The sequence below is a fragment of the Salvelinus sp. IW2-2015 genome, linkage group LG28 (genome assembly GCF_002910315.2).
Source record: "Salvelinus sp. IW2-2015 linkage group LG28, ASM291031v2, whole genome shotgun sequence".
Classification (NCBI taxonomy): domain Eukaryota; kingdom Metazoa; phylum Chordata; class Actinopteri; order Salmoniformes; family Salmonidae; genus Salvelinus; species Salvelinus sp. IW2-2015.
In genome coordinates this window covers 11,165,417-11,178,254 of record NC_036868.1, presented here as the reverse complement: position 1 = coordinate 11,178,254, position 12,838 = coordinate 11,165,417, and the positions used below count along the sequence as shown (strand labels likewise).

Below are 12,838 nucleotides of genomic sequence, written 5' to 3'. Positions count from 1 at the left end.
GCAATTATTTGATCGCAAAAGTGACCAATCTGATGATACAGTCCAGCTTCTCTCGGATCAGGGCTTTCTTTGGCAGTGGTGTAGTTTTCATGTCATGCTCTGTTTTTGTGTGTGTGTTCTGTTGTAACCAACTTTTCTGAGACTCCCATTTGGGCCAAGTGACTTTAGTGATGTTGGTGTGAGACAGTGTTTGGGGTGAGAGGGAAGGGAACTAGAATGAAGCAGTCAATGAGGCCAGTCAAGTGCCACCTTTTTTTWAATTAACTATATTTCTGAATCCACTATTGGCTGATCTCACTTGTTTTGGTGAAGTGCAGGTCAGTGTTGGAACCCCCCCACCCAAAGTCAAGCCAATTCCCTGTATTGACATATACTGAATTTTACACCCCCCTCTGACATCGCTCTATCTTAGCCCTCCCCCCTCACATCCGGTAATCGAGGACCAGCTGGTGTACCTGGTGGTGTACGCCATGGAGCGCTCTGAGACGTAGGAGCAGTTCTATGACGGCAGCACCAGCCAGCTCCTGTGGCAGCACCTCTCCAGCCAGCTTATTTTCTTTGTGCTCTTCCAGTTCGCAGCTTCCCACACATGGTGCTCTCGTTTCACCAGAAGGTGGGATGGTGTTGATTGGAACAGAAACACACTTATAGATGTGGACACAGTCAATTGTCCTATTATCTTTAACACTTGTTCTTACTTCATTTTTACCATTAGCGGATGAATAAGCACTTCTGTTCCACACAGTTAGTGTGTGAGACAGAGACCGTAAGACAGACCGTGTCTAAAATGTCTGTCTTGTGTGTGTTGCTCCTCAGCTGGCCGGCCGAGGCCTGATCAAAGGCAGAGACCACCTGATATGATTCCTCCTCCAGTTAATCTCTGGCAGCACCCAGAAGAACGCCCAGGCAGACTTCCTCCCTGTCATGAAGCTGTTCGACCTGCTCTACCCAGAGAAAGAGGTGTGTGTGTGTCAATGACTGTATATATGAATGGACAAAGCCATGGGTCACGTGACTACATCCATTCCTATGTGACTCAATAGCGCACTGAAGCCAAATAAAGTTGGTTAAGATTTAGATGGCAGCCTCCTGAGTGGTGCAGCGGTCTAAGGCATCACTACAGACCCTGGTTCGATCCCAGGCTGTGTCACAGCCGGCCGTGACCGGGAGACCCATGAGGCGGCGCACAATTGTCCCAGCGTCTTCCGGGTTAGGGGAGGGTTTGGCCGGCCGGGATGTCCTTGTCCTCTAGCAACTCCTTGTGGCGGGCCGGGCGCCTGCAAGCTGACTTCTGTCGCCAGCTGGATGGTGTTTCCTCCAACACAKTGGTGCGACTGACTTCTGCGTTAAGCATGCAGTGTGTCAAGAAGCAGTGTGACATGGCAGGGTTGTGTTTTGGGGGACGCAAGGCTCTCGACCTTCGCCTCTCCGAGTCCGTAGGGGAGTTGCAGCGATGGCAACTACCAATTGGGGAGAAAAAGTACCAAAAAAATAAGCCAAATATTATTAAGATGGTGTGTCATGGAGACATAACATAGCAGTTTGAGCTACTCCAGGAAGTGACGTTGCAGGCTAGCTCGGTGCTGCCCCCTCTCATTGAGTAACTCAAGCTGAAGGCCGACCGGGGTACTGCAGGCTGCCATGAACAACTMAATTGTCCTGCCATGAACAACTATACAGTTCTGTGTGCAATTAATACAATTATCGGTTCAAGGTCATACATCTAGAATCAATTATTTTCTTGAAAAAAATATTTTTGTGACACAAAGATTGCAATTTTTCCATTCCTAATAATGGGGGATCCTGTTTTCTGCAAACCAGGCCTGCAGTACCACGGTCGGCCTTGAACTTCCGTGGCTTCAATGAGAAGGGCCAGTCATTCTCCCCTGGTATGTGTATGTCTACCGGTGTAAAGGTTAGCATGCTCACTGTATCTAGAGGGGAGATCATGGAGTAGGACTATACAGTAGCATTGCCCCCTGTGTATCTGTGTGGTAGCTCAATTAAGAAGTGACTGTGCTGCCATCAGAGCTCAGAGGGCCTGTTATTTCAGTTTCCTCCATCTGTCTGAGCAGCCCTGCAGGAACCAGGATCCTCCACTTTGAGCCTAACTACATCTGGAGCTGCCGTATCCAAGGGGACGCAATTAAGGCATCTGCAGCCCCATCTCCATCAATTAACTCCCAGCCAAATCTTGCATTAGCATGCAAATACTGAATCTGTGTACTAACGCTGCACTAACACACACACTCATGGTTGACTCGTACAGCTTATCCCGGAGCTAAGTGGTTATTTATTAGCTTTTGACCAATGATGATACAGCAAATTGTGAATGAATGAGTAACGTGTTTCAATGAGATAATAATGCATTATACTAGTCCGGTTCTAAAGCTATTTACTTGGTGTCTACTTTGTTTACAAGACATTGTTATGAATTTAGAATTTATTGAAGACGATTTATTTAAGGTTTTATTGGGATTGCTAAAGACATTGTGATGTGTGTATTTCTACAGTGCATCCCGGTGCCGGACATCAGCAAGCCCCAGTCGACCCACGYCAGATCCGCATTTCCCACTCCCTCAAGCTGCACCATGAGTAAGAGACTGTCTCCTCCACCTTATAGAACAATAGGCCCTTAATACCAGCTCTTATCTGTCATGCTGTCTACTAGGAAGCTCAGATGAATACACTTACATGTAAGGTGTCCACATGCTTCCCATCCGAAACAGTTCGGAACAGTTCATGCATACATTATGATGACATTTTGTGACATTTTGGTCTTCGGCAAGGGTTTTTCCGGGTGTTAGTGCACACCAAAAAAATTCTCAAGACWACCCGAAGTCGGTAGTCTGTAGCCGAAGTCTACGCCCCTTCGCTGGTGATTGGTCAACAGAATGGMTTCTTCAATTAAGTGTTTGTTGTCATTCAGCGAGAGATGAATCGTTTTCATGCACAATTTTTCACTWGAGAATACTGCAACAAACATCTTAATGTAAAACTGTGCGATTAAGATCGACAAAACGTCAAAATGAATGACAGATTTCTTGATTAATTCTGACTATTTTGAGGAAGTATGCTGGCTATGGCGTCTCACGATGGACAAACAGTACTATTGCCACATTTTGTTATTGTTTTTCAAGCTAAAGTTTTTTAAAGGGAGTATGCGAGCACACTCGTTCGGTAGGCGCCAGCTGAACCAAAGCATGCAGAAGGCTTTAGGAAGTCAGTCTAAAAGTATTACAGTGGTCAGTGGTCACCAACGTGCAGTGTAACTCACAGATGCATGATTTTTGATCCCTTGAGTTTGAGATAAAAGCAACATCTCAAATCTGTGATTCAATTGCATTTAAACGACTTGCCTCATATTGAACTCTACCTGTCCTTGTGGGTTTAGGTTTCTCCAGCAGAGCCTGAGGAACAAGTCCCTGGGGATGACGGTTTATAAGATCGCCTTGCTGTGTGATGCCTACTCCACTAACTCAGAGTGCTTCACTCTGCCCATGGACATGCTGGTGGAGACTATCTATGGCAACGGCAGCATGCGCATAACCTTACCTGGCACCAACTGTACCGCATCAGGCTCCGTCACACCACTACCCATGAATCCCCTGGACTTTCTCACTGTCCACGCCAGGATGAGGTGAGCTATACCTACCATAGAGATAGATACAGATACCATATATGTCCATTATCCCTACAACCACTACTACTGTTCTGCTCACAGGATAATACAGCAACATAAACAGTAATGATTAATTTACACTGAACAAAAATAAACGTGTAACGGATGTGAAATGGCTAGTTAGTTAGCGGTGCTGCGCGCTAATAGCATTTCAATCGGTGACGCCACTCGCTTTGAGGCCCTGAAGTAGTGGTTCCCCTTGCTCTGCAAGGGCCGCGGCTTTTGTGGAGCGATGGGTAACGATGCTTCGTGGGTGACTGTTGTTGATGTGTGCAGAGGGTCCCTGGTTCGCGCCCGTGTCGGGGCGAGGGGACGGACTAAAGTTAAACTGTTGCAAACGCAACATGTAAAGTGTTGGTCCCATGTTTCATGAGCTGAAATAGAAGATCCCACAGATATTCCATATGCACAAAAAGCATATTTCTTAAAAATGTTGTGCACAAATTTGTTTACATCTTTGTTAGTGAGATTTTCTCCTTTGCTAAGATAATCCATCCACCTGACAGGTGTGGCATATCAAGAACCTGATTAAACAGCATGATCATTACACAGGTGCGCCTTGTGCTGGGGACAATAAAAGGACACTAAAATGTGCAGTTTTGTCACACAATACAATGCCACAGATGTCTCAAGTTTTGAGGGAGTGTGCAATTGGCATGCTGACTGCAGGAATGTCCACTAGAGCTGTTTCCATAAGCCGYCTCCGACGTTGTTTTAGAGAATTTGACAGTAGGTTCAACTGCAGACCATGTGTAACCAGGCCAGTCCAGTACCTCCACATCGGGCTTCTTCACCTGCGGGATTGTCTGAGACCAGCCACCCGGACAGCTGAGGAAACTGTTTGCACAACCAAAGAATTTCTGCATAAACTGTCAGAAACCGTCTCAGGGAAGCGCATCTGCGTGACCATTGTCCTCACCAGGGTATTGACCTGACTGCAGTTCGGCGTCGTAACATCATACTTCATTTACAAAAATATAAATGCAACATGTAAAGTGTCGGTCYCATGTTTCTTGAGCTGAAATAAAATATCCCAGAAATGTTCCATACGCACAAAAAGCGTGTTCCTCTCAAATTTTGTGCACAAATTTGTTTACATCCCCGTTAGTGAGCATTTCTCCTTTGAGATGAATATCTGTATTCCCAGTCATGTGAAATCCATAGATTAGGGCCTAATGAATTTATTTCAATTCACTGATTTCCTTACATGAACTGTAACTCAGTAAAATTGTTGAAATTGTTGCATGTTGCGTTTATTTGTGGTCAGTGTAGTTAGAGCTCTTAATAGGGGTTATTGAAGTAAAAATGGAATATCCTCAGCCTACGAGAGGCTTACAGGAAGACTTGAGGATGCGTCCTATGATGTTTTAAATTAAGTAAAAAAATACCCTGCTTGAAATGCTGTGGTAAAAAATAATCTCCTTAAAAATAGTCATTTGGATCCTTGTCGTGTTTTTTTTAATGACATGCCATGTCAATTTATTCACATTAATACTGCCCTATTTAAAACGGAATGAGGTTTAAATAATGAGTTTATATTTAAACATAACATTTAAACGTTGTCGTCATTTCACCTCAATCAGTTCAGTGTAGCCCAGTGTGTATGAAATTACATTTCTCTGTGCTACATCACAAAAAACAGATGAGCATGTTGAAGCATGACATCTTCCTCCCTCTCTTGTTGATCACGGTTGTATTTTCCCTGCTGTTAGTTGCCATTTAGAACTGAGGATAGAAGGTGGTTGTGGTGATGAGTTTAAACAACATATATCCATTTCAACCTAAAAGCTATTTTTACAGAGATGAGTGGGCTCTTCTTTARGTCATGAAAAATATGCTCTGGCGGCTTTGCAGAGGATTCAGTGCTTATTGATTTTACAATAAAAAGCCATCTGCAATTTCTAAGCCAATAATGCCTCGAACATTCAGCTGTTTTCTGCAAATACCAACACTTGCATATGCAGTATTCTGACAGTTTAGTGATCAAAGCCTATTAAAAAAGGTAAGCAAATACTCAATAAATAAATAAAACCGGACTAAATGTCCCGTCTAATTTCACTCCAGCCTCATCAACAGCATCGCCACGCGGGTGATCAAGTTTGCCCACGCCAAGTCCAGCATTGCCCTGGCCCCAGTCCTGATGGAGAACTACAGCAGACTGCTGGTCTACATGGAGATAGAGTCCCTGGGCATCAAGGCATTCATCAGTAAGTCCTGGGCTGTGTTCAGCAGGGCACAACGTTGTGGAACGTTCAAATAAAACATTATGTAGAACAAACATGCCTTTCACTGTAGAAAAATAAGTCGCGTCAGATCTAGCGCGGACATTTGGGTCTGCTATGTTGCAAATCAAATTAAGCTTAATTTATACAGCACATTTCAGACATGGAATGCAATGCAATTTGCTTTACAGGAAAAAAAATAACAAAACAATGAAAATAAAAGCTGAAATATTTACCTCACCACAAACCTAAGATACAAAACAAAAGAATGACAAACTGAATAACTCATCTTTGACTCATCTGTCCATAGAACATTCTTCGAAGAGTCTTCCAGGTGCTTTTTGGCAAACTTGCATCAACTTTTTAGACAAGATTGGTTTTCACCAGACATAATGGGACCTAACACTGCATTCCACAGTAAGAACCTCATACCAACGGTCAAGCGTGGTGGTGGTAGTATGATGGTTTGGGGGACGCTTTGCTGCCTCAGGACCTGGAAGACTTGGCTTAATAGAAGGAACCATGAATTTTGCTCTGAATCAGAGAATTCTACAGAAGAATGGCAGGCCATCCGTTTATGAGCTGAAGCTGAAGCACAGCTAGGTCATGCAGCAAGACAATGATCCAAAACACACAATCAAATCTACATGAAAATGGTTAAAAAGCAACACATTTGAAGTTTTGGAATGGCCTAGTCAAAGTCCAGACCTAACCCCAATTGAGATGTTGTGGCAAGACTTGAAAGAGCAGTTCATGCTTGAAAACCCACAAATGTTGCTGAGTTAAAGCAGTTCTGCATTCAAGAGTAGGCCAAAATTCCTCCACAGTGATGTGAGAGACTGATCAACAACTACAGTAAGCATTTGGTTGCAGTCATTGCAGCTGAATGTGGCACAACTAGTTATTGAGTGTAAGGGGGCAATTACTTTTTCACACAGGGGAATTGGGTGTTGCATAACTTTGTTATTTTATTTATTTATTTAAGTATACATTTATTTTCGTTATCTCAGGTTCCCTTGATCTAATATTAGGTTTTGGTTGAGGATCTGATAACATAGAGCAAATCAGTAAGGGGGCAAATACTTTCTCACAGCACTGCATTTGGAAAGTATTCAGACCCCWTGACTTTTTCTACATTTTGTTACATTACAGGCTTATTGTTTTTCCTCCTCAATCCACACACAATACCCCATAATGACAAGCAAAAACAGGAAAAAAAAAAAACTGATGTCTTGGCTGTGCGCTTAGGGTCATTGTCTTTTTGGAAGGTGAACCTTCGCCCAAGTACGAGGTCCTGAGTACACTGGAGCAGGTTCATCAAAGATCTCTCTGTACTATTCTCCGTTCATCTTTGCCTCGATCCTGACTAGTTTCACAGTCCCTGCCGCTGAAAAACATCCCCACAGCATGGTGCTGCCACCACCATGCTTCACCATAGGGATGGTGCCATGATTCCAACAGACGTGACGCTTGGCATTCAGGCCAAATAGTTCAATCTTGGTTTCATCAAACCAGAGAATCTTGTTTCTCATAGTCTGACAGTACTTTAGGTGCGTTTTGGCAAACTCCAAGCGGGCTGTCATGTGCCTTTTACTGAGGAGTGGCTTCTGTCTGACCACTCTACCATAAAGGCCTGATTGGTGGAGTGCTGCAGAGATGGTTGTCCTTCTGGAAGGTTCTCCMATCTCTACAGAGGAACTCTACAGCTCTGTCAGAGTGACCATCGGGTTCTTGGTCACCTCCCTGACTAAGGCCCTTCTTCCTTGTTTGCTCAGTTTGGCCTGGGGGCCAGCTCTAGGAAGAGTCTTTGTGGTTCCAAACTTTTTTCCATTTAAGAATGATGGAAGCCACTGTGTTCTTGGGGATCGTCAATGCTGCAGAAAGTTTTTGCTACCCTTYCCCAGATCTGTGCCTCGACACAATCCTGCGCACCAAAGTATGTTCTTTATGGCAAGCCTAAATAAGTTCAGGAGTAAAAATGTGCTTAACAAGTCGCATCACTCTGTGTGCAATTAGTGTTTAACATGATTTTTGAATGACTACTTCATCTCTCTACCCCACACATACAATTATCTGTAAGGTCCCTCAGTCGAGCAGTGAATTTCAAACACAGATTCAACCACGAAGACCAGGGAGGTCTTCCAATGTCTCGCAAAGAATGATTCCTATTGGTAGACATAAAAGCAGACATCGATTATCCCTTTTAGCATGGTGAAGTTATTAATTACACTTTGGATAGAGTATCAATACACCCAGTCACTAGAAAGATACAGGCATCCTTCATAACTAATTTGCCGGAGAGGAAGGAAACCGCTCAGGGATTTCACCATGAGGCCAATGGTGACTTTAAAACAGTTAGAGTTTAATGGCTGTGATAGGAGATACCTGAGGGTGGAGCAACAACATTATAGTTACTCCACAATCCTAACTTAAATGACAGAGTGTAAAGAAATAAGCATGTACAGAATATAAATATTCCAAAACATGCATCCTGTTACAAGGCACGAAAGTAAAACTTTAAAAATGTGGCAAATAAATTAAAGTGAAATAAAAATGTTTTGTTTGGGGCAAATCCAAGAAAACACATCACTGAGTACCACTCTTCAAATTTTCAAGCATGGTTGTGGCTGCATCATGTTATAGGTATGCTTGTCATCGGCAAGGAATAGGGAGTTTTTTTAAATAAAAAGAAACAGAATAGAGCTAAGCACAGGCAAAATCCTAGAGGAAACCTGGGAGTCTACTTTCCAACAGGCACTTGGAGACAAAATCACCTTTCAGCAGGACAATCTAAAACACAAGACCAAATATACACTGGAGTTGCTTGCCAAAACAACATTGAATGTTCCTGAGTGGCCTAATTACTTGAAAATGGCTGTCTAGCAAAGATCAACAACCAACTTGACAAAGCTTGAAGAATTAGAAAAATAATAAATGTACAATACGTGTGCAAAGCTCTTAGACTCAAATCAAATGTTATTTGTCAAATGCACTGAATACARCAGGTGTAGATCTTACCGTGAAATACTTACGAGCCCATAACCAACAATCTAGTTCAAGACTTACCCATCAAGACTCACAGCTGTAATCACTGCCAAAGGTGATTCTGACATGTATTGACTCAGGGGTGTGAATACTTATGTAAATTAGACATTTCTGTATTTAATTTTCAATAAATTAGCAAAAATGTCTAAAAACAAGTTTTCACTTTGTTATTATGGGGTATTTTGTGTAGATGTGTACGAATTTTTTWGTTTTTTAATCCATTTAGAATTCAGGCTGTAACACATTTTTGGGGGGAATAAGTCAAGGGGTATGAATACTTTCTGAAGGCACTGTATGAATAACAGATGGCTCAATATAATGTTCTAACTATAACAACATGATGTCCTGTTTTACAAGGCCAGCCCCTGCCCAACGTGTTCAGGTCCCACGCCTGGGGCATCCTTCACACTCTGCTGGAGAAGTTCAGCTACCATATGCGCTACATCTAGCCCCACGACCGCGTCCAGCTGCTCAGCCACCTGCTCTCGCTGGCCGCAGTGCCCCAGACCAACCAGAGCCAGCTTCACCTTTGGTCAGTAACCACAGGATCAGGCACAGTCAGCCCCTATTTGTAGGGCCAGGAGTTTTTTGACCAGCTTTGTAAGGGCCAGTAGTTTTTCCCTGACTCATTACAATAATGCTGACAGATACTTCAGACTGGGAAGGATTTAGTACTAGTCTATACTCTGAGGTCAAGTCAGTGCAAGCCAAGGTGTTATACAGCAGTGTCTTAAAATGAGAAGGTGAATGATGTGCTATTAAAGTAATTAGGTAAGAACATTCCTTAGAAACACCGGAATGGGTCAGCGCTTTGCAAATACGCTTTTATATAACTACTAGCTTTTATAATCACATAAAAGTAACCTTTTTGTCTGTTTCTGTGTCCTCAGTGTTGAGAGCACAGCCCTGAGGTTGATCACAGCRTTGGGGAGTTCAGAGGTTCAGCCTCAGTTCACCCGCTTCCTTAGTGACCCCAAAACAGTGCTGTCAGCTGAATATGAGGAGCTCAACCRTGCCCTCATCCTCACTCWGGTCAAAGCCACCCACATGACATGTATGCCTTTATCTAATGTTAGTTCAACATTTAACACGTTTCTGATAGAGGCTGTGAAACTCATTATAGGTCAGTGTTTAACGCTAACTAGTAGGTTAGCGTTTAGAAAATGTTCTCCAAACCCAGTGTTACTCACAATTTTTTGTAAGGGGGCCACTTTGGGTTGAGACAGTCATTCAGTCATTTAATTTGTTGTACTTTTTCTTCCAATATTATCAATTGTCAATTGAGAGCAAATTCAGAGCAAWAGAGCACATGCAATTGATTTGTTGTACAGTACATCACAAATATATACATACACACATCAAATAGGCTACATCACATRTATAAGACCCATATTAAGGGTTRCCTCAGTAGTTGGATGAGCGAAAATGTCCCTTCTGCTCCYTGACTGAATTCATTCTAAATGTATAGTCTGTTGTTGCTGTCCTTGTGAGGCAATCCAGGTGTGCATTGGTAAGTCTGTTTCTCTGTTTTTGTTTCAATGTTCATTGTTGAGTCCCTTCTCCTTTTCTCACATGTTTGGGGCGCAGTCAGTGCACACAGATGCAACATTTGACCAGTCAATATTATTATCAGCAGAAAATGTAACAAGGGTTTTCAGAATATCCTCTCCTTGTGTTTGTCCCTGAAGGGGCAGTAAACATAAAAGTCCCTCTATGAACGACTCGTTTTGAGGAAAGCAGAACCAAACATAATTGGGCAATGTCACTTACATCAGTGCTTTCGTCAAGCGCCATACTAAAACACGGCRCCACGGATATGTCAGTAATCAGTTGCTTACCGATGTCTTCTATGCGTCTTGTTATGRTCGAGTCTGAGAGTTGCAGTCCCTTAATTTGCTTTAAAATAGCTTTCTTGTTTGTGAAATCAGCATACAATATTTTGGCTGAGGCCAAAAWRMAKKMYTTYWYRWTYYYYRCGTCTGTGAAGGCCTTCTTGTTTCTTGCGAGTATCCAAGCAATCTYATATGTTGCMTCTTGTYGTWTTCTCTGCCACGGTGCAAGATCTGTCCATCATTTGTTGTTGTTTTTTGAGCTGCGCTATTTTGTTGTTTCTGAGATTGCTTCGTGGCGGATATGTTTTGTCAAAGTAGGCATGGTGTGACTAGAAATGTCGCTCTAAATGTGYTTGTTTAAAACAATTGACTGCCTTGTATAATAAGACAAAGTGAGCTAGTCCCATCATGCAGTACAAAAAAATACTTGTCTTTCCATTTCTCTTGGAACTTTGTGTTCTTCTTGAATCGACTGTATCCTTCTCTTAGCCACTGGAGCCACGTTAGCTAGCTGCATTTCCCCGCGTCCATCTTCCTGGTTATCTGGTGATTGTTCGTTCATAGCTGTCACGTTGTTCTCCAGCTCTTCCCCCTCATTTTCATTGTCAATAGATTTACGTTTATTTTTTTTACAATAAATCGATCCATGTCGACCAGACTGCAAAATGAGCTAGTAGCATATAGATATGTGTCGGTCGCTGTAGGTGAGTGGTTGCGTTCTATTTCGGCCTTTCYGTTCAACTGCCATCTATCTGCCGTCCAGGGAACAATTCAATGAAGTGATTCAGGCCTGCATTAAACACATTGAATTGAAATGGTGTCATTTATTTTTTATTAAAAAAAGAAAAATGTTGTGGTATCCAATTGGTAGTAGTTATAGTCTTGTCTCTTCGCTGTAACTCCCGTACGGACTCGGGAGAGGAGGAGATCTGTACACGATTCCTGGAATCTGAAAATGTCCAAGTTCATCCATGGCCTGCATATTTACCAGACATGTCAGCCATTGCGCATGTTTGGGATGCTCTGGATCGACGTGTACGACAGCGTGTTTCAGTTCCTGACAATTTCCAGCAACCACTGGAGGAGTGGACAACATTCCACAGGCCACAATCAACAGCCTGATCAACTCTATGCGAAGGAGCCTTGTTGCGCTGCACTAGGCAAATGGTGTTCAYACCAGATACTGACTGGTTTTCTGACCCACGCCCCTACTTTTTTTGTTAAGGTATCTGTGACTAATAGATGCATATCTGTATTCCCAGTCATGTGAAATCCATAGATTAGAACTAAATGAATGTATTTTAATCTATATATATTATTAATAAATAATATGAGTTAACCTGGGAACATTGTAATATGGTAAAAAAATGTAATAAGATGATTAGGTGAGCTCTGTGAATGTTAAGTGAATGGGGAATAGAGGGCATGGTCTCCCTGTGGGGCAGCTKCTCCCTCTCCAGACAAAGGACAGTGCCCTTTCAGTCTGTCACTCGGTATAACATACTATGAGGAGTCAACTACCAATCCTATTCACCCGAAGCAAACTGAAATCACGCCCAACGGGCCAATGGATGCCGAGCTCGCCCTCGGAAGCCCCACCTTCCTGGCTATAATACCGGGGCCTGCATCCATTTCCTAAATTCTTTCCTCTTCAGCGAGCATGAAGGAATAACGTGTCACGCAATTTACAAACTTTTCAAGCACTTGAAGGCTACGAGATTCGGCTCCAATTTAGGTGTCTGTTAGTGGTGAGAAAGTACTTGTCCCCCTAGATGTTGCGAGTTTTGGGTCTTGGTATCGGTTTTTGTGTTTGCTAAAAGCTAACTAAAAAAAAGGTATGTGTGTGTGTGTGTAGGTAAGTAAAGAAATAAAAAAAAACAGTAAAAAGACATTTGAAAATAACAGTAGCAAGGCTATGTACAGACACCGGTTAGTCAGGCTTATTGAGGTAGTATGTACATGTAGGTATGGTTAAAGTGACTATCCATATATGATGAACAGAGTAGCAGTAGCGTAAAAGAGGGGTTGGGGTGGTGGGACACAATGCAGATAGCCCG

The 12,838-nt window shown here is 42.8% G+C and overlaps 1 pseudogene; it reads left to right on the top strand.

The window, feature by feature from the left end:
* Positions 1-170: 170 nt before the first annotated feature.
* The window catches only part of LOC111954089 (mediator of RNA polymerase II transcription subunit 23-like), a 40,588-nt pseudogene continuing 27,920 nt past the window's right edge, over positions 171-12,838 (top strand).